The sequence below is a fragment of the Mixophyes fleayi genome, chromosome 3 (assembly GCF_038048845.1).
Source record: "Mixophyes fleayi isolate aMixFle1 chromosome 3, aMixFle1.hap1, whole genome shotgun sequence".
NCBI lineage: Eukaryota > Metazoa > Chordata > Amphibia > Anura > Limnodynastidae > Mixophyes > Mixophyes fleayi.
This window is the reverse complement of record NC_134404.1, coordinates 62,061,159-62,082,323: the sequence shown is the minus strand read 5'-3', so window position 1 is coordinate 62,082,323 and position 21,165 is coordinate 62,061,159.

Sequence of the window (21,165 nt, the reverse complement as noted above, 5' to 3'; positions counted from 1 at the left end):
GTTAACTCCCTGAAATTGTGGGCTGTAGTAAGTGTCCTTTGCACAAGAAGATGGAGCGGACATGTCTGCATCTACCGGCTTATAGTCCGGTTCTGGGTATGCGCAGAGTTATTTTGCGTACTATAAGCTCAAAATTGGCATATATGTGCCTTGATGAATCAGGCCCATCGTGATAAATGTATTTCAAAGGGAAAAAAAAGAAATTATTTTTTTTTTAAATGTGTTTTCATTAATGACTATATTACAGGTGATAATAATTGATTTTTTATTATGTGTGTTCTGCTGGTACTTTATATTCAACGTATGTTTTGTACATATCCTGCAGTGTATTGTGTCTCTCAGAACAGATCCATTTTGTAGTTAAATCCGGAAGAGCGAAAACCTGAATTACGTGCGTTTTAGAAAAAAGACATTTACGTTCGATTTGCATCCTTAACGAATCAAGTCCTCTGTGCCTGCCGGACCATACAGGGAAAATGATAATTGAAATAGATCAGCTTGGATCAGCTAAATATATATATATATATATATATATATATAAATATATACAAGTTAACCCGTGCATGATACTCATGCATTCTAGTCAAATCAAGCTACTTAAGGTGTTAAAAAGGTTCTTGTCATGCATTTGGGCCATAGCCCAGGCCTCAACCACCAACCACTCCCCACTGTCACCCCCGGCAACCACCAACCACTCCCAACTGTCACTTCTCCTTCAAGAAATATATATATATATATTTATTTTAAATCTTTATAAACACTTTTAACAATTAACAAATTAAATTAACAAATTAAAAACATCTTAGTATAGCAAATGTCAGCTCTTTCTGAATTTTTTTTCCCACACACACTAAGAATTTAGTAGGTCAGTGTATAACTCCGCCCAGCATGTGGCGCTGCAGCTTGGTTTTATTTTTTACACACACACACAGACAGACTAACACACGCCACTAGACATTTATATTATAGATATATATCTATCTATCTATATATTAGGGATGAGCGCGCTCGGATTTCTGAAATCCGAGCCCACCCGAACGTTGCGGATCCGAGTCGGATCCGAGACAGATCCGGGTATTGGCGCCAAATTCAAAAGTGAAACTGAGGCTCTGACTCATAATCCCGTTGTCGGATCTCGCGATACTCGGATCCTATAAATTCCCCGCTAGTCGCCGCCATCTTCACTCGGGCATTGATCAGGGTAGAGGGAGGGTGTGTTAGGTGGTCCTCTGTGCTGTTTAGTTCTGTGCTGTTTAGTTCTGTGCTGTTTAGTGCTGTGCTGTTTAGTGCTGTGCTGTGCTGTGCTGTGCTGTGTTCTGCAGTATCAGTCCAGTGGTGCTGTGTGCTGTGCTCTGTCCTTCTGAGGTCAGTGGTGCTGCTGGGTCCTGTGCTGTGTCCTGTTCAGTCCAGTGGTGCTGTGTCCTGTGCTCTGTGCTTCTAAGGGCATAGTTATTTCCCCAATATTCCCCTGTGTTTAAAAAAATAAAAAAAAGTTTTTTTTATAAAATACCAAAAACTACTTTAATATTTTTTAATTACCACAAAATTTTCACAACCAATCCTGCAGTATAAGCCCATTGGTACTGCAATATTACCAAGTTCACACATTCAGCAGTAAAAGTCCAGTGGTACTGCAATATTACAAAGTTTACACATTCTGCAGTATCAGTCCAGTGGTGCTGTGTCCTGTGCTCTGTCCTGCTGAGTTCCGTAGTGCTGCTGGGTCCTGTGCCGTGTCCTGTTCAGTCCAGTGGTGCTGTGTCCTGTGCTCTGTGCTTCTAAGGGCATAGTTATTTCCCCATTATTCCCAAGTTTGTAAAAAATAAAAAAAAAGTAAAAAAAAATAAAAAAATTAAAAAAAAAAAAAAATATATAATAATTATAACCAAATTTGCAAAACCAATCCAGCATTATAAGTCCATTGGTACTGCAATATTACCAAGTTCACACATTCAGCAGTAAAAGTCCAGTGGTACTGCAATATTACAAAGTTTACACATTCTGCAGTATCAGTCCAGTGGTGCTGTGTCCTGTGCTCTGTCCTGCTGAGTTCCGTAGTGCTGCTGGGTCCTGTGCCGTGTCCTGTTCAGTCCAGTGGTGCTGTGTCCTGTGCTCTGTGCTTCTAAGGGCATAGTTATTTCCCCATTATTCCCAAGTTTGTAAAAAATAAAAAAAAAGTAAAAAAAAATAAAAAATTAAAAAAAAAAAAAATATATATAATAATTATAACCAAATTTGCAAAACCAATCCAGCATTATAAGTCCATTGGTACTGCAATATTACCAAGTTCACACATTCAGCAGTAAAAGTCCAGTGGTACTGCAATATTACAAAGTTTACACATTCTGCAGTATCAGTCCAGTGGTGCTGTGTCCTGTGCTCTGTCCTGCTGAGTTCCGTAGTGCTGCTGGGTCCTGTGCCGTGTCCTGTTCAGTCCAGTGGTGCTGTGTCCTGTGCTCTGTGCTTCTAAGGGCATAGTTATTTCCCCATTATTCCCAAGTTTGTAAAAAATAAAAAAAAAGTAAAAAAAAATAAAAAATTTAAAAAAAAAAAAATATATATAATAATTATAACCAAATTTGCAAAACCAATCCAGCATTATAAGTCCATTGGTACTGCAATATTACCAAGTTCACACATTCTGCAGTATCTTGTGCTACATATAATGGAGACCAAAAATTTGGAGGATAAAGTAGGGAAAGATCAAGACCCACTTCTTCCTAATGCTGAAGCTGCTGCCACTAGTCATGACATAGACGATGAAATGCCATCAACGTCGTCTTCCAAGCCCGATGCCCAATCTCGTAGTACCGGGCATGTAAAATCCAAAAAGCCCAAGTTAAGAAAAAGTAGCAAAAAGAGAAACTTAAAATCATCTGAGGAGAAACGTAAAGTTGCCAATATGCCATTTACGACACGGAGTGGCAAGGAACGGCTTAGGCCCTGGCCCGTGTTCATGACTAGTGGTTCAGCTTCACCCACGGATCTTAGCCCTCCTCCTCCTCCCCCCCCCTACAAAAAATTGAAGAGAGTTATGCTGTCAGCAACAAAACAGCAAACAACTCTGCCTTCTAAAGAGAAATTATCACAAATCCCCAAGGCGAGTCCAAGCGTGTTGGTGGTTGTCAAGCCTGACCTTCCCATCACTGTACGGGAAGAGGTGGCTCGGGAGGAGGCTATTGATGATGTAGCTGGCGCTGTGGAGGAACTTGATGATGAGGATGGTGATGTGGTTATTGTAAATGAGGCACCAGGGGGGGAAACAGCTGATGTCCATGGGATGAAAAAGCCCATCGTCATGCCTGGTCAGAAGACCAAAAAATGCACCTCTTCGGTCTGGAGTTATTTTTATCCAAATCCAGACAACCAATGTATGGCAATATGTAGCTTATGTAAAGCTCAAATAAGCAGGGGTAAGGATCTTGCCCACCTAGGAACATCCTCCCTTATACGTCACCTGAATAACCTTCATAGTTCAGTGGTTAGTTCAGGAACTGGGGCTAGGACCCTCATCGGTACAGGGACACCTAAATCCCGTGGTCCAGTTGGATACACACCAGCAACACCCTCCTCGTCAACTTCCTCCACAATCTCCATCAGATTCAGTCCTGCAGCCCAAGTCACCAGCCAGACTGAGTCCTCCTCAATACGGGATTCATCCGAGGAATCCTGCAGCGGTACGCCTACTACTGCCACTGCTGCTGTTGCTGCTGTTAGTCGGTCATCTTCCCAGAGGGGAAGTCGTAAGACCGCTAAGTCTTTCACCAAACAATTGACCGTCCAACAGTCGTTTGCCATGACCACCAAATACGATAGTAGTCACCCTATTGCAAAGCGTATAACTGCGGCTGTAACTGCAATGTTGGTGTTAGACGTGCGCCCGGTGTCCGCCATCAGTGGAGTGGGATTTAGAGGGTTGATGGAGGTATTGTGTCCCCGGTACCAAATCCCCTCGAGATTCCACTTCACTAGGCAGGCGATACCAAAAATGTACAGAGAAGTACGATCAAGTGTCCTCAGTGCTCTTAAAAATGCGGTTGTACCCACTGTCCACTTAACCACGGACATGTGGACAAGTGGTTCTGGGCAAACGAAGGACTATATGACTGTGACAGCCCACTGGGTAGATGCATCCCCTTCCGCAGCAACAGCAACAGCTGCATCAGTAGCAGCATCTACAAAATGGCTGCTCATGCAAAGGCAGGCAACATTGTGCATTACAGGCTTTAATAAGAGGCACAACGCTGCCAACATATTAGAGAAAATGAGGGAAATTATCTCCCAGTGGCTTACCCCACTTAGACTCTCATGGGGATTTGTGGTGTCAGACAATGCCAGTAACATTGTGCGGGCATTAAATATGGGCAATTTCCAGCACGTCCCATGTTTTGCCCACACCATTAATTTGGTGGTGCAGCATTACCTCAAGAGTGACAGGGGTGTGCAGGAGATGCTTGCGGTGGCCCGCAAAATTGCTGGACACTTTCGGCATTCAGCCAGTGCCTACCGCAGACTAGAGGCACATCAGAAAAGCTTGAACCTGCCCTGCCATCACCTCAAACAAGAGGTTGTGACGCGCTGGAACTCCACCCTCTATATGCTGCAGAGGATGGAGGAGCAGCAAAAGGCCATTCAGGCCTACACAGCCACCTACGACATAGGCAAAGGAGTGGGGATGCGCCTGAGTCAAGCGCAGTGGAGACTGATTTCCGTGTTGTGCAAGGTTCTGCAGCCATTTGAACTTGCCACACGAGAAGTCAGTTCCGACACTGCCAGCTTGAGTCAGGTCATTCCCCTGATCAGGCTGTTGCAGAAGCAGCTGGAGAAAGTGAGGGAGGAGCTGGTAAGCCATTGCGATTACAGCAAGCATGTAGCTCTTGTGGATGTAGCCCTTCGTACGCTTTGCCAGGATCCGAGGGTGGTCACTCTTTTAAAGTCAGAGGAATACATTCTGGCCACCGTGCTCGATCCTCGGTTTAAAGCGTATGTTGTGTCTCTGTTTCCGGCGGACACAAATCTACAGCGGTGCAAAGACCTGCTGGTCAGGAGATTGTCCTCTGAAGAGGACCGTGACATGCCAACAGCTCCACCCTCATTTTCTTCCACATCTATGGCTGCGAGGAAAAAGCTCAGTTTTCCCAAAAGAGGCACTGGCGGGGATGCTGATAACATCTGGTCCGGACTGAAGGACCTGCCAACCATTGCAGACATGTCTACTCTCGCTGCATTGGATGCTGTCACAATAGAAAAAATTGTGGATGATTACTTTGCTGACACCATCCAAGTAGACATGTCAGACAGTCCATATTGTTACTGGCAGGAAAAAAAGGCAGTTTGGAAGCCCCTGTACAAACTGGCTCTATTTTACCTGAGTTGTCCCCCCTCCAGTGTGTACTCGGAAAGAGTTTTTAGTGCAGCGGGGAACCTGGTCAGTGAGCGGCGAAGGAGGTTGCTTCCTCACAACGTTGAAAAAATGATGTTTATAAAAATGAATAATCAATTCCTCAATGAAGTACAGCACTGCCCTCCAGATACTACAGAGGGACCTGTGGTTGTGGAGTCCAGCGGGGACGAATTGATAATGTGTGATGAGGAGGAAGTAGACACTGTAGGGGGAGAGGAATCAGAGGTTGAGGATGAGGACGACATCTTGCCTCAGTAGAGCCTGTTTAGTCTGTACAGGGAGAGATGAATAGCTTTTTTGGTGTGGGGGCCCAAACAAACCAATCATTTCAGTCAAAGTTGTTTGGTAGGCCCTGTCGCTGAAATGATTGGTTTGTTAAAGTGTGCATGTCCTATTTCAACAGCAGACCTCTCAACTGCAGCTCATCCCTCCTCTGCGGGGATAATGTCTCCTGTGCTCTGACACGTCACTCTGTGTACTCTCAGCCTCAGGATCTGACACTACAGCTACCATGCCTCTTGTAGCAGCCCTCACTCCAGGGCCTCTTCCATGTGCAGTGTCCCCCTCTCTCTTGGGTTCACTATAGTGGCATGGAGTTCTCCCCCTCATCCAGGGCACACATTCCTTGCCCTGGCTCAGTCACCACGCTCAGACTTCCAGGCAATGCTGGGGGAGCCTGGGAGCTTCCACCCCAGGTCCCCAGCTACAACTCTCCTCTCCTGTGTCTTCTCTCTCTTTCTGACACTTGAAAGATCGTGCCTTTAAATGAAAAAGTCAGTCTTGATTGCACGACTATGTGCAAGTGCAACAGGGACATTTTTTTGGGTTTACAAAGTCAAACAGTAACACTACGACCCTGTCTGTCTGGGGTCTGTCAATGACGAATTGTCTGGAGCATGTTTTGAGGAGGTATTGTGGCCCCGGTATCAAATTGGGTACCGGGGCCACCCCACTATGCAGTCCAGATACTTGTTTGGTGGAATTCCGACACGTGGAGGGTTTTTTAATTATATTGTGGCCTCGGTACCAAATTGTGTACCGGGGCCACCACACTACGCAGTCAAGATACTTGTTTGGTGGAATTCAGACCAGTTGAGGGTTTTATTATTATATTGTGTGGACCACTCTATCTATACCACACTACAACTCTATACCACTCTATTTCCTACTTTAATTCTATTTAATTCTATTTCCTACTTTAATTCTATTACTAATTAATTACCATAAAGAGGAACCAAAAAAACCAATTTTACCAAAAGTATAATATGACTTAGACTTACAAACACTACACTTGAAAGATCGTGCCTTTAAATGAAAAAGTCAGTCTTGATTGCACGACTATGTGCAAGTGCAACAGGGACATTTTTTTGGGTTTACAAAGTCAAACAATAACACTACGACCCTGTCTGTCTGGGGTCTGTCAATGACGAATTGTCTGGAGCATGTTTTGAGGAGGTATTGTGGCCCCGGTATCAAATTGGGTACCGGGGCCACCCCACTATGCAGTCCAGATACTTGTTTGGTGGAATTCCGACACGTGGAGGGTTTTTTAATTATATTGTGGCCTCGGTACCAAATTGTGTACCGGGGCCACCACACTACGCAGTCAAGATACTTGTTTGGTGGAATTCAGACCAGTTGAGGGTTTTATTATTATATTGTGTGGACCACTCTATCTATACCACACTACAACTCTATACCACTCTATTTCCTACTTTAATTCTATTTAATTCTATTTCCTACTTTAATTCTATTACTAATTAATTAACATAAAGAGGAACCAAAAAAACCAATTTTACCAAAAGTATAATATGACTTAGACTTACAAACACTACACTTGAAAGATCGTGCCTTTAAATGAAAAAGTAAGTCTTCATTGCACGACTATGTGCAACAGGGACAGTTTTTTTCTTTACAAAGTCAACTAATAACACTTGGACCCTGTCTGTCTTTAACATACTTAATGGGATCTCAATGACGAATTGTCTGTAGCATGTTTGGAGGAGGTATTGTGGCCCCGGTATCAAGTTGGGTACCGGGGCCACCCCACTACGCAGTCCAGATACTTGTTTGGTGGAATTCTGACACGTGGAGGGTGTATTTATTTTATTGTGGCCCCGGTATCAAGTTGGGTACCGGGGCCACCCCACTACGCAGTCCAGATACTTGTTTGGTGGAATTCTGACACGTGGAGGGTGTATTTATTTTATTGTGGCCCCGGTATCAAGTTGGGTACCGGGGCCACCCCACTACGCAGTCCAGATACTTGTTTGGTGGAATTCTGACACGTGGAGGGTGTATTTATTTTATTGTGGCCCCGGTATCAAGTTGGGTACCGGGGCCACCCCACTACGCAGTCCAGATACTTGTTTGGTGGAATTCTGACACGTGGAGGGTGTATTTATTTTATTGTGGCCCCGGTATCAAGTTGGGTACCGGGGCCACCCCACTACGCAGTCCAGATACTTGTTTGGTGGAATTCTGACACGTGGAGGGTGTATTTATTTTATTGTGGCCCCGGTATCAAGTTGGGTACCGGGGCCACCCCACTACGCAGTCCAGATACTTGTTTGGTGGAATTCTGACACGTGGAGGGTGTATTTATTTTATTGTGGCCCCGGTACCAAATTGTGTACCGGGGCCACCACACTACGCAGTCAAGATAGATAGATGCGTATCATAGATAAAGTACATTCAGTGGTGTGGGGCAAATTGAAAAATATTCAAAATGCACTGACATTATCAAAAACAAGAGGTTGTCACATGCTAAAACTCCAACATGTATATGATGGAGAGGATGGAGGAGCAGCCGTATGTGTAGTGTAATGCAGACCTGTTGAAGGTTTTTTATATATTTTATTGTGGTGCCCAGTGCCCACTCCTCTACGCAGTCCAGGTACATTTATTGGTGCGAATCAAACAAGTTGATGGTTTTCTTATTATATATATTGTGGTGACCCACTCCTCTACGCAGTCCAGGTACATTTATTGGTGCGAATCAAACAAGTTGATGGTTTTCTTATTATATATATTGTGGTGACCCACTCCTCTACGCAGTCCAGGTACATTTATTGGTGCGATTCATAAAAGTTCAGGGTTTTTAAGATATTGTGGTGACCCACTCCTCTACGCAGTCCAGGTACATTTATTGGTGCGATTCATAAAAGTTCAGGGTTTTTAATATATTGTGGTGACCCACTCCTCTACGCAGTCCAGGTACATTTATTGGTGCGAATCAAACAAGTTGATGGTTTTCTTATTATATATATTGTGGTGACCCACTCCTCTACGCAGTCCAGGTACATTTATTGGTGCGATTCATAAAAGTTCAGGGTTTTTAATATATTGTGGTGACCCACTCCTCTACGCAGTCCAGGTACATTTATTGGTGCGAATCAAACCAGTTGATGGTTTTCTTATTATATATATTGTGGTGACCCACTCCTCTACGCAGTCCAGGTACATTTATTGGTGCGATTCATAAAAGTTCAGGGTTTTTAATATATTGTGGTGACCCACTCCTCTACGCAGTCCAGGTACATTTATTGGTGCGAATCAAACAAGTTGATGGTTTTCTTATTATATATATTGTGGTGACCCACTCCTCTACGCAGTCCAGGTACATTTATTGGTGCGATTCATAAAAGTTCAGGGTTTTTAAGATATTGTGGTGACCCACTCCTCTACGCAGTCCAGGTACATTTATTGGTGCGAATCAAACAAGTTGATGGTTTTCTTATTATATATATTGTGGTGACCCACTCCTCTACGCAGTCCAGGTACATTTATTGGTGCGATTCATAAAAGTTCAGGGTTTTTAATATATTGTGGTGACCCACTCCTCTACGCAGTCCAGGTACATTTATTGGTGCGAATCAAACCAGTTGATGGTTTTCTTATTATATATATTGTGGTGACCCACTCCTCTACGCAGTCCAGGTACATTTATTGGTGCGATTCATAAAAGTTCAGGGTTTTTAATATATTGTGGTGACCCACTCCTCTACGCAGTCCAGGTACAATTATTGGTGCGAATCATAAAAGTTCAGGGTTTTTAATATATATTGTGGTGACCCACTCCTCTACGCAGTCCAGAAAGATACCTTGTTGCAACGTTTTGGACTAATAACTATATTGTGAGGTGTTCAGAATACACTGTAAATTAGTGGAAATGCTTGTTATTGAATGTTATTGAGGTTAATAATAGCCTAGGAGTGAAAATAAGCCCAAAAACTTGATTTTTAAACTTTTTATGTTTTTTTCAAAAAAAATCCGAATCCAATACCTTAAATCCGAACCGAGACCTTTCGTCAAGTGTTTTGCGAGACAAATCCGAACCTCAAAAATAACGAAAATCCGGATCCAAAACACAAAACACGAGACCTCAAAAGTCGCCGGTGCACATCCCTACTATATATATATATATATATATATATATATATATATATATTAGATGGATGCTACAGGGTTAATGAGTACTGAATAAATGTTTTATGATGTATAAAGAATAAAGCGTAGCTTACCATCAGCTTTGACAAGTTATTCGTTGTTTGGTATGAGGTGCTCCGCGGGCTGCGTTCCATATTAGCTGAACTTGGAAGGTTGCCTAAAGCGACAACGGTTCTGGGGCGTTTAAACACTGAATGAGTGTTTCTTACCTTCTGTAATGATGCTGATGGCTGCCACCCCTCCATGTCTGTGAAGGTGTGGTGCTGGGCTGTGATGTCACAGGGTAGCGTCAAACTCCCAGCCTGTCACTGCATAGACTGGAGCAGCCACTGTGTGACATTCTCTGCCACCAGCTTGTTCCACATAGGTAAGAAACATGGGAGCAGAGGTAGCACCTGAGGATGGGAGCATTTTGACGATTGTCTACAATACCTCGTACCTTCCAACAGCCATGGGTTGTTCCAATATCTAGATTTGTTTTCAATGTTTAAGTCATGAATTCCATCATAGAGCATAACGTCAAAATTAGTGTGGACGGATGGATCAGGTGAACGCAATAGGAGTTTCTTGTCTTTGGTTAAACACACGTAAAGGTCTCTACTAGAATAGTCAAACCTCTTACACCAAGTGCTATTACCGATTTCCTGATCTTAATCATATACTTATAGCCTTTCCTCTCTCTCCCTAGCATAGGGTTAATCTATACACATCTGCAATCTCCTTAATACTCGGAAGGAACTAATTACACATTTGAAAATCTGTTTTGTTTCTCACAGCTCTAATTAAAGCACTGCAAGGGTCCCAGTAATACGGATAGTTAATGTCTCCATGGCAGGTTACCAGTATATTAAAAGGAAGCTAGACATTCAATGAATAATAGATAAAGTCTTCTACTGATATATCCCTGGTATATATAAAAGGTAGGCAGTTTTGGTCATGGGATTACATAGGACAGATCAATGTTTATTAAAGCAGAAATATAAACAATATTACCGTGCAATAAATATCCCTGTTACAAGACAACTCTGAGCTAAGTTCATCTTCTGAGAGATTATGAGCAAGCTTCTAATATGTGCATGGCATAAGATCGAGACTGCTGCCTATTGTACATATATATATATATATATATATATATATATATATATATATATATATATATATATATATATATATATATATTTATATATGTGCATATATATAGTTTCCAGAATGTGTTATTAAACACCTCAGGAGAGAGTTTATGCATGTACTTTATTGTTTATTGGATTGGTTTCTTATGAGTTATAAAACCACACTTCAATCCTTTTTTCTCTAAGGGATTTACTTGATCCATTCAATTATTTACTTGATGTCAGCCCTCAACCACAGTACAGTAGTTTACGGCTATGCTTGCTGCAGTCTAGTGGATGGTCTGAAAATTATTTTTTGAATTACAAAAGATTTAGGCAAGATGTGTCAACACACAGGTAAATCTGAAATGTTTGGGATATAGTGGTTTCCAGATAATAATTTGGGGTTTTTTTGCAGTAATTTTCAGCACCATGGCTAATTTTCCACCATCTGTTTAATACGCTGCACGCCTATGCAGGGCCGGTGCTAGGGTCCACGGCGCCCTAGGCATTTTTAAAAAAGCGGCGCCACTAGTAAGTGGAGGGGAGGAGATGGAGCAGAGAGGCGGCGGTGGTGACAAAATAGCCTCTTCCCCCCCTCCCCGTCCATCTGAATGCTGTGCGGCGGCCGTGACAGGTATGGTCAGCGTTCGCCGCACAGTTTTAAAGTATTTTAGAATACTGTGGCGCCCTCCAGAGCCCGGCGCCCTAGGCAAGTGCCTAACCTTGCCTAATGGGAGCGCCGGGCCTGCGCCTATGGCACACTACACTCCATTGCCATTGGAGGTATACTGAAGCTCTATCACTTCTGTAACAATAGAAATCACCATCGGCTATTTATATAGCGCCGCTAATTCTGTAGCTCTGTACAGAGAACTCACTCACATCAGTCCCTGCCCCATTGGAGCTTACAGTCTAAATTCTCTAACATACCAGACCGAGAGAGACTAAGGTCAAGTTAATAGCAGTCAATTAACCTACCAATATTTTTTTGGAGTGTGAGAGGAAACCGGAGCACCTAGAGGAAACCCATGCAAAAACAGGGAGAACATACAAGCTTCACACAGATAAGGCCATGGTCAGGAATCGAACTCATGCCTCAGTGCTGTGAGGCAAAAATGCTAACCACTAAACCACCGTGCTGCCCGATGGTAGTCTGAACAGTTGCAGTCTCAGCGCAGCATGACATCTTGTTACACCACTGCCACTAGGCCAATTTAGTTGAACAATTTGCCAACCATATTGGCATGTGTTGACCAGGCTTTTCAAGCAGGAAAATGAATCCAAAAACAGATCGGAAGCTTAACCCCTCAAGGACAGCCTATTTCGGCACATGCATGGGTTCAAAATGGAAATAAATGAACATTCAAAGCTAATCCTGGTTTAATTTATACCTGTTAGTCCTTACTCCAGAATCCAGAACTCCCACATCTGTAAGCTTTCTGTTTACACTAAATCAAGAGAGCTCCTTGCAATAAATTACAATTATGTAATTACCCCATTGTAATCAAATCATTAAGATGCACATTAAATACATATCACAGAGGAGTGAGGAGACAAGAGAGACTACGGAATGGAGGCAGTGGCTTTAATTGCATCTCAAAGAAAATGTAATGAGTCAAAAATGAGCTGAATTCTGCTTGCTCTGGGCACCCCAGAACATTCTGTTATCTTACAAATAAGTGAGAGCTGCTTTAGTGCTGCCTTTGGGGACCAGAGAAGAGTTTGCATAATACAGAGAAATGTTTTATTAAAAAGAAAACAATTTTAGTGAAAGTGAAGCGCTCAGTGATTTACCCCTGACATAGTATATACAGCACAGGAAATTCAACACATCCACATGAAAATTGTGTGTCTAATAAGAGTAATAAAATGAGTGGTCAAAAGAGATACTCACAGGACTTTTCCTAATAACACTTCCTAATAAATACTTTTTCTAATAAATCAACGTATAAATAAAATGAGTCAATGGTTCAGTGGGGCAAGTCCACTTTTTCTTGGTGATGAACATACATGTAGAGGTGTGATCAGTGGTCAAAGTGGGCCGGTATATGGTGGTATGCCATACCGCTACGTCCCCTACTGAAATCATTGTTAATAATAATAATTCCATTTGCTTACATTTTCTATACCGTCACTTACAAATTTCCACCTATAGTAGATATACTTCATGTATGTTCAGCAGCTGGTCATTTACATCCTGCACCATCATAGTGGAAGTCGGTTTCCACTGACAGCCTCTGTTTTCCAATAGCATACCTGGGATCCATTTGATTCAGACATAGTCAGCAAAACACAGAGCTGAATTTAAGCACATGCAAAAGTGAAGCTTCCATAGTGGGGTTGCTATAGAAGCTCAGCAGTGTCTATGTGACATCACTAGTGACTGCCTCCACAAAGTGATGATCTAGTCTAGGTTACCCCTGCAGCCTAACAATAGGAGATCATGTCTGTCATCTAGTATTAGATTGTTTTTTTACAAATGATCTTACAATGTTGAGGTGCAGGGGGAAACAGGATAAGGTTCCACTACGCCCCTAGTTAAAAATAGAAGAAAGCACCAAAACAAAATGAATAAATAGAAATAAATAATAAACACAAATAACAAAATATCCCTGAGCTCACTCCACAGAACCATTAATGTTCTCCATATGTTCTCCAATCTGTAATGAAGTTACAGGTTTTGTTTTTCATCACTTCCTGTAGTATTGCCCCCACCACCAGCACCCCATAGCACACAGATGAAACTCTTCCAAATATCCTAACGGGATAACGGGTCACCGTCTATTATCTATCCTGTTCCCAGCTGGCTGTGAACAGTATTTGCTTTCCTTCATCTTTGGAGCCTCAAGAAGGAAGAACAAGTCATGGAGTAACCTGGGAGGTTTTGGAGAAGGGGAAAATCTGACAGTAGATTAATAGAACACCCAAAGCGGACCTGCCATTTGTTTTCAACATAGCAAATACTGTCGAGTTTTTCAAGCTGTCCCCATAATGGAAGGATGTGGCAAGCAACAGAGGCAAAGTACTGCAGGCGGGAGTGTGAGGTGGTGATAGGAGAGGAGGATAGTCAAAACTAATTGCCAGAACTGACTGAGCATGTATTTCTGGACAAGTTCATAGATGTAAGAGGGGGATGAATTAAAAAGGGCTTTATAGGTGAGAATATACAGTTTGAATTTTATTCTGTATTGAATGTGGAGCCAATGGAGGGCTTTGCAGAGAGAGACACAGCAGAAGAGGAAATAGTGGGAGAGCTGTAACTCTGCATTTAGGACAGACTTCAGGAGGGAATAGATGTGTAACAGACAGGCCAGAGAAGATTGCAATAATCAAGGCAAGAGATGACAAGAGTGTGGATGATCATCTTGGTGACATCCAGCGACAGGAATGGCAATCCTTGGCAATGTTGTGAAGGCGACAAGATTGCAAGAGGGACTAGATCTAGGGAGTGAAGTTGGGGACAGAGTCAATGATGACACCTTGGTACCAGACATGGGTGACAGGGGAGAGATTTGAGTTATCAACTTTGAGAGAAACAGAAGCAGAGGATGTGACAATGGCCAATAGAAAGATGACAAGCTCAGTTTTGGATATTTTGAGCTCTACATAGCATTCAGCAATCCAAATGGAGATTGTGTGGAGGCAGTCAGGTAGGTTATCTATGAACTGATTTTGGGGTCTTCCTACAGTTCACTTGTTCACCTGGGAATCCTGCCTCACCTTAGCAATCACCTGCAGCCTTTATGGACTCAGTGGCAGCTTTATAGTGGTCCCCTTTTCCTCATGGTCCTCAACCCATTGGAAACCTTAGTCTCCAGCTACTATGGACTAAACATTTTTAATATTTTCCAGCCTTACTTCTTGCAGTCTCCCTGGTTCCAACACACCTTGACCAGGTCATCAGGGGGAGACTCATCCCATGTCAGTGCCTATTGATCCTTCTTATCTGGAGGGTAAGATGTGAGGGAGAGCTTAGAGCCTTCCTCCTCAGGGACCCCAGCTGGTTTTGACTCCACAGAGGCTGGAGATAAGTATTAGAAACAATGGGATGAAAAGCAGGGACATAATAGTGGTTAATTAACTTTGTATAGGGAGGGCTGAACCTCCTTCCCTTTTTAACCAGTGTCAGTTCCACAAAAGGATTTCCTCGAATTTACATTCTATGAACTGGTGCCTACAAGGAAAGGTTAGGAATAAAGGTTCAGTACATCTCTATTGGTACCAGGCAATTACTTAGCTTGGTTGGCAGTAGGGTAACCTAGGGCAGGATAATATATCATATTTCTACACATGGAACAGTAAAGAATTTATTGATTGTATCTGACACCTGTGTTTCTTCACACACACTCCCTATGGCAACAGACCAAGCAGAACTAAAACCTACAGAAAAGTGAATCTTTAATACCATACTGGAATTGTCGGCAACAACTAAAATAGGACTGGACAGAGTTTCCAGGAGACTGAAAAAGAAAAGCATAGACCCTTCCAGAGCCAGTGGTGTTATATGCTATATATCCATTAATATAACCACAAAGAGAAACTTAGGAGGAAAACTTAACACAAAGTTCTATTAGATTTTGATGGTCAGGAATCAAGGCCTACCTGACCTTTCCAATAGTTATGTTTTTTCTTCTATGTTTTCTTTTGTGAATGTTTATTCCACATAGCTATTGGACATATCCTGCAGTGTCTTGTGCAGTAGAGCTGACCGACACCTGAATTCACCAGCACACAAATCTTCAGGTTCGCTCCTTGTTGAATTCGAGAGTACGTGGAGCCGATTTACATGAATTTTCAAACAAACGCACATTGCGATCAGAATGTGTGCCATGGTGAATCAGGCCGAGAGAGTCCTTCTCTATTATGGAGCCAGTAGCAAAAGAATGTCAGCTTATAGAGCTAGTAGAAAGAAACCCAATAGGAAAACAACATTTCTTTGTTGGGAATATTGTGAAATTGTTTTTTAAAAAACTAATACTTTCAGTTATTTACTAGCAGTATAGGCTAATTTGCAGCCATATAAATAATATTGCTATACAAAAATGTAAGTGTGATTAACACCAATTGCTATGTATTGTTAACTAGACATAAGCCATAGCATTGGTTTATTATTGACATCTCTTGTGTAGATTAATTAATAGGAAAACAATTATTTTCATATCAATGATTACATTAATACGGATTTGTACATTAATGCCAATTTCCCATGTTATTACTAAATCTATGTGTATGAAAATATTTCTACATAGAACATGGGACAACAATACAGGGCAACAGTACACAGCACATAAGCAGTACAAAGACAAGGTGCAATAAGTACAAAATGTACAAATAAGGTGCAAAAAGTAAAAGAATTTCATGTTCAGTAGAAAGCAGGTGCACAGGCACAGAGGTAACAGTGATTACCAGTGCACAGATAAAGTGGGAAGGGAGGGAGGTGGGGAGTGAAGATAAAGCACTGCGGCATGTTCCATAGTAGTGAAAGGTCCCTGGATATTGGGATGACATTTGAAAGTGGCAGTGTGAGATACAGCAGTGGCTGACTGGAGTAAGATGGTCTCTTTGTGGGGTGGGGTGCACCATGGCAAGGAGAATCCCTGGATAGTGGGATGCTAGTTAATCCTTGCTGGAATGTAAGCATGAAGCTCTGAAGTATGCTCATTGTGTGCTGACAGATGTTAAAGAGAGAGACAAGTAGTATTGAATATGTGGAACTGGTGCGCCCAGCAACACTGGTTTTGTAACTGTGTAATTATACATGCTGGTGCAGGTGGTGTGAAGGAAGATTGTAAAGCAATAACATCTGCTGAAGTGATGAAAGATAAGAATTACATTATTCTCAAACGCATTTCATCACATATCATGAATCTTCAACATCTAAAATCTCACACTTTTACACTTTTATAATAGGCCTTTAGTAATTGAACATATATTGGTCAAGTCTCAAGATTTCTAGAATTCCACATAATTGATACCATACTTTTCCTAGACTGTAGGAACTAGCAACCAGGGTTATTGACCTTCTGTTTCTGTGTACTTTCTTAATCCTAGATGGGCCACTAATCAGCAGTGGTCTTTTGCATCGCTCAGCCAAGCACAGATGATCTATCACAGATGATTGGATATCTGTTATCTATGATTGGCTGAGTAGTATATGAGACTGTTCCTGATTGGCTGCCCTGTAATTAACTATCCATGCTCAACATTCATATGGACACAATTTACTTATAAATTAATTTCATTATTCATTATGGAGCAATAATTTATTTATTATGGGGACACTGATTTACAGTGGCTATAGAAAATCCTCAGAAACATTTTTCTTTATGCATTGTGGGTGACATTTATAGGGCACACTATTGTGGCACTAAATCTGCTGGTATGCACTTGTGCCCATGTGCATGTCGGTGTTTATAGTTCTACAAATACCAGCATGCAATAATACTCAAGGTATGTCAGTGCCACAAGAGTTTGCACTATATTTAGTAGAGATGAGCGCACTCGGATTTCTGAAATCCGAGCCCACCCGAACGTTGCCAATCCGAGTCGGATCCGAGACAGATCCGGGTATTGGCGCCAAATTCAAATCTGAAACTAAGGCTCTGACTCATAATCCCGTTGTCGGATCTCGCGATACTCGGATCCTATAAATTCCCCACTAGTCGCCGCCATCTTCACTCGGGCATTGATCAGGGTAGAGGGAGGGTGTGTTAGGTGGTCCTCTGTCCTGGTAGATCTCGTGCTGTGCTGTTTAGTTCTGTGCTGTGCTGTTTAGTTCTGTGCTGTGCTGTGCTGTGTTCTGCAGTATCAGTCCAGTGGTGCTGTGTCCTGTGCTCTGTGCTTCTAAGGGCATAGTTATTTCCCCAATATTCCCCTGTGTTTAAAAAAATAAAAAAAAGTTATTTAAAAAAATACCAAAAACTAATTTAATTTTTTTTAATTACCACAAAATTTGCACAACCAATCCTGCAGTATAAGCCCATTGGTACTGAAATATTACCAAGTTCACACATTCAGCAATAAAAGTCCAGTGGTACTGCAATATTACAAAGTTCACACATTCTGCAGTATCAGTCCAGTGGTGCTGTGTCCTGTGCTCTGTCCTGCTGAGTTCCGTAGTGCTGCTGGGTCCTGTGCCGTGTCCTGTTCAGTCCAGTGGTGCTGTGTCCTGTGCTCTGTGCTTCTAAGGGCATAGTTATTTCCCCATTATTCCCAAGTTTTTAAAAAATAAAAAAAAAGTAAAAAAAAATAAAAAATTAAAAATTAAAAAAAAAATATATAATTATAACCAAATTTGCAAAACCAATCCAGCAGTATAAGTCCATTGGTACTGCAATATTACAAAGTTCACACATTCTGCAGTATCAGTCCAGTGGTGCTGTGTCCTGTGCTCTGTCCTGCTGAGTTCCGTAGTGCTGCTGGGTCCTGTGCCGTGTCCTGTTCAGTCCAGTGGTGCTGTGTCCTGTGCTCTGTGCTTCTAAGGGCATAGTTATTTCCCCATTATTCCCGAGTTTTTAAAAAATAAAAAAAAAGTAAAAAAAAATAAAAAATTAAAAATTAAAAAAAAATATATAATTATAACCAAATTTGCAAAACCAATCCAGCAGTATAAGTCCATTGGTACTGCAATATTACAAAGTTCACACATTCTGCAGTATCAGTCCAGTGGTGCTGTGTCCTGTGCTCTGTCCTGCTGAGTTCTGTAGTGCTGCTGGGTCCTGTGCCGTGTGCTGTTCAGTCCAGTGGTGCTGTGTCCTGTGCTCTGTGCTTCTAAGGGCATAGTTATTTCCCCATTATTCCCAAGTTTTTAAAAAATAAAAAAAAATTAAAAATTAAAAATTAAAAAAAAAATATATAATTATAACCAAATTTGCAAAACCAATCCAGCAGTATAAGTCCATTGGTACTGCAATATTACCAAGTTCACACATTCTGCAGTATCTTGTGCTACATATAATGGAGACCAAAAATTTGGAGGATAAAGTAGGGAAAGATCAAGACCCACTTCCTCCTAATGCTGAAGCTGCTGCCACAAGTCATGACATAGACGATGAAATGCCATCAACGTCGTCTTCCAAGCCCGATGCCCAATCTCGTAGTACCGGGCATGTAAAATCCAAAAAGCCCAAGTTAAGAAAAAGTAGCAAAAAGAGAAACTTAAAATCATCTGAGGAGAAACGTAAAGTTGCCAATATGCCATTTACGACACGGAGTGGCAAGGAATGGCTTAGGCCCTGGCCCGTGTTCATGACTAGTGGTTCAGCTTCACCCACGGATCTTAGCCCTCCTCCTCCTCCCCCCCCTACAAAAAATTGAAGAGAGTTATGCTGTCAGCAACAAAACAGCAAACAACTCTGCCTTCTAAAGAGAAATTATCACAAATCCACAAGGCGAGTCCAAGGATGTTGGTGGTTGTCAAGCCTGACCTTCCCATCACTGTACGGGAAGAGGTGGCTCGGGAGGAGGCTATTGATGATGTAGCTGGCGCTGTGGAGGAACTTGATGATGAGGATGGTGATGTGGTTATTGTAAATGAGGCACCAGGGGGGGAAACAGCTGATGTCCATGGGATGAAAAAGCCCATCGTCATGCCTGGTCAGAAGACCAAAAAATGCACCTCTTCGGTCTGGAGTTATTTTTATCCAAATCCAGACAACCAATGTATGGCCATATGTAGCTTATGTAAAGCTCAAATAAGCAGGGGTAAGGATCTTGCCCACCTAGGAACATCCTCCCTTATACGTCACCTGAATAACCTTCATAGTTCAGTGGTTAGTTCAGGAACTGGGGCTAGGACCCTCATCGATACAGGGACACCTAAATCCCGTGGTCCAGTTGGATACACACCAGCAACACCCTCCTCGTCAACTTCCTCCACAATCTCCATCAGATTCAGTCCTGCAGCCCAAGTCAGCAGCCAGACTGAGTCCTCCTCAATACGGGATTCATCCGAGGAATCCTGCAGTGGTACGCCTACTACTGCCACTGCTGCTGTTGCTGCTGTTAGTCGGTCATCTTCCCAGAGGGGAAGTGGTAAGACCGCTAAGTCTTTCACAAAACAATTGACCGTCCAACAGTCGTTTGCCATGACCACAAAATACGATAGTAGTCACCCTATTGCAAAGCGTATAACTGCGGCTGTAACAGCAATGTTGGTGTTAGACGTGCGCCCGGTGTCCGCCATCAGTGGAGTGGGATTTAGAGGGTTGATGGAGGTATTGTGTCCCCGGTACCAAATCCCGTCGAGATTCCACTTCACTAGGCAGGCGATACCAAAAATGTACAGAGAAGTACGATCAAGTGTCCTCAGTGCTCTAAAAAATGCGGTTGTACCCACTGTCCACTTAACCACGGACATGTGGACAAGTGGTTCTGGGCAAATGAAGGACTATATGACTGTGACAGCCCACTGGGTAGATGCATCCCCTTCCGCAGCAACAGCAACAGCTGCATCAGTAGCAACAACTACAAAATGGCTGCTCGTGCAAAGGCAGGCAACATTGTGTATTACAAGCTTTAATAAGAGGCACAACGCTGACAACATATTAGAGAAAATGAGGGAAATTATCTCCCAGTGGCTTACCCCACTTAGACTCTCATGGGGATTTGTGGTGTCAGACAATGCCAGTAACATTGTGCGGGCATTAAATATGGGAAATTTCCAGCACGTCCCATGTTTTGCCCACACCATTAATTTGGTGGTGCAGCATTACCTCAAGAGTGACAGGGGTGTGCAGGAGATGCTTGCGGTGGCGCGCAAAATTGCTGGACACTTTCGGCATTCAGCCAGTGCCTACCGCAGACTAGAGGCACATCAAAAAAGCATGAACCTGCCCTGCCATCACCTCAAACAAGAGGTTGTGACGCGCTGGAACTCCACCCTCTATATGCTGCAGAGGATGGAGGAGCAGCAAAAGGCCATTCAGTCCTACACAGCCACCTACGACATAGGCAAAGGAGTGGGGATGCGCCTCAGTCAAGCGCAGTGGAGACTGATTTCCGTGTTGTGCAAGGTTCTGCAGCCATTTCAACTTGCCACACGAGAAGTCAGTTCCGACACTGCCAGCTTGAGTCAGGTCATTCCCCTGATCAGGCTGATGCAGAAGCAGCTGGAGAAAGTGAGGGAGGAGCTGGTAAGCCATTGCGATTACACCAAGCATGTAGCTCTTGTGGATGTAGCCCTTCGTACGCTTTGCCAGG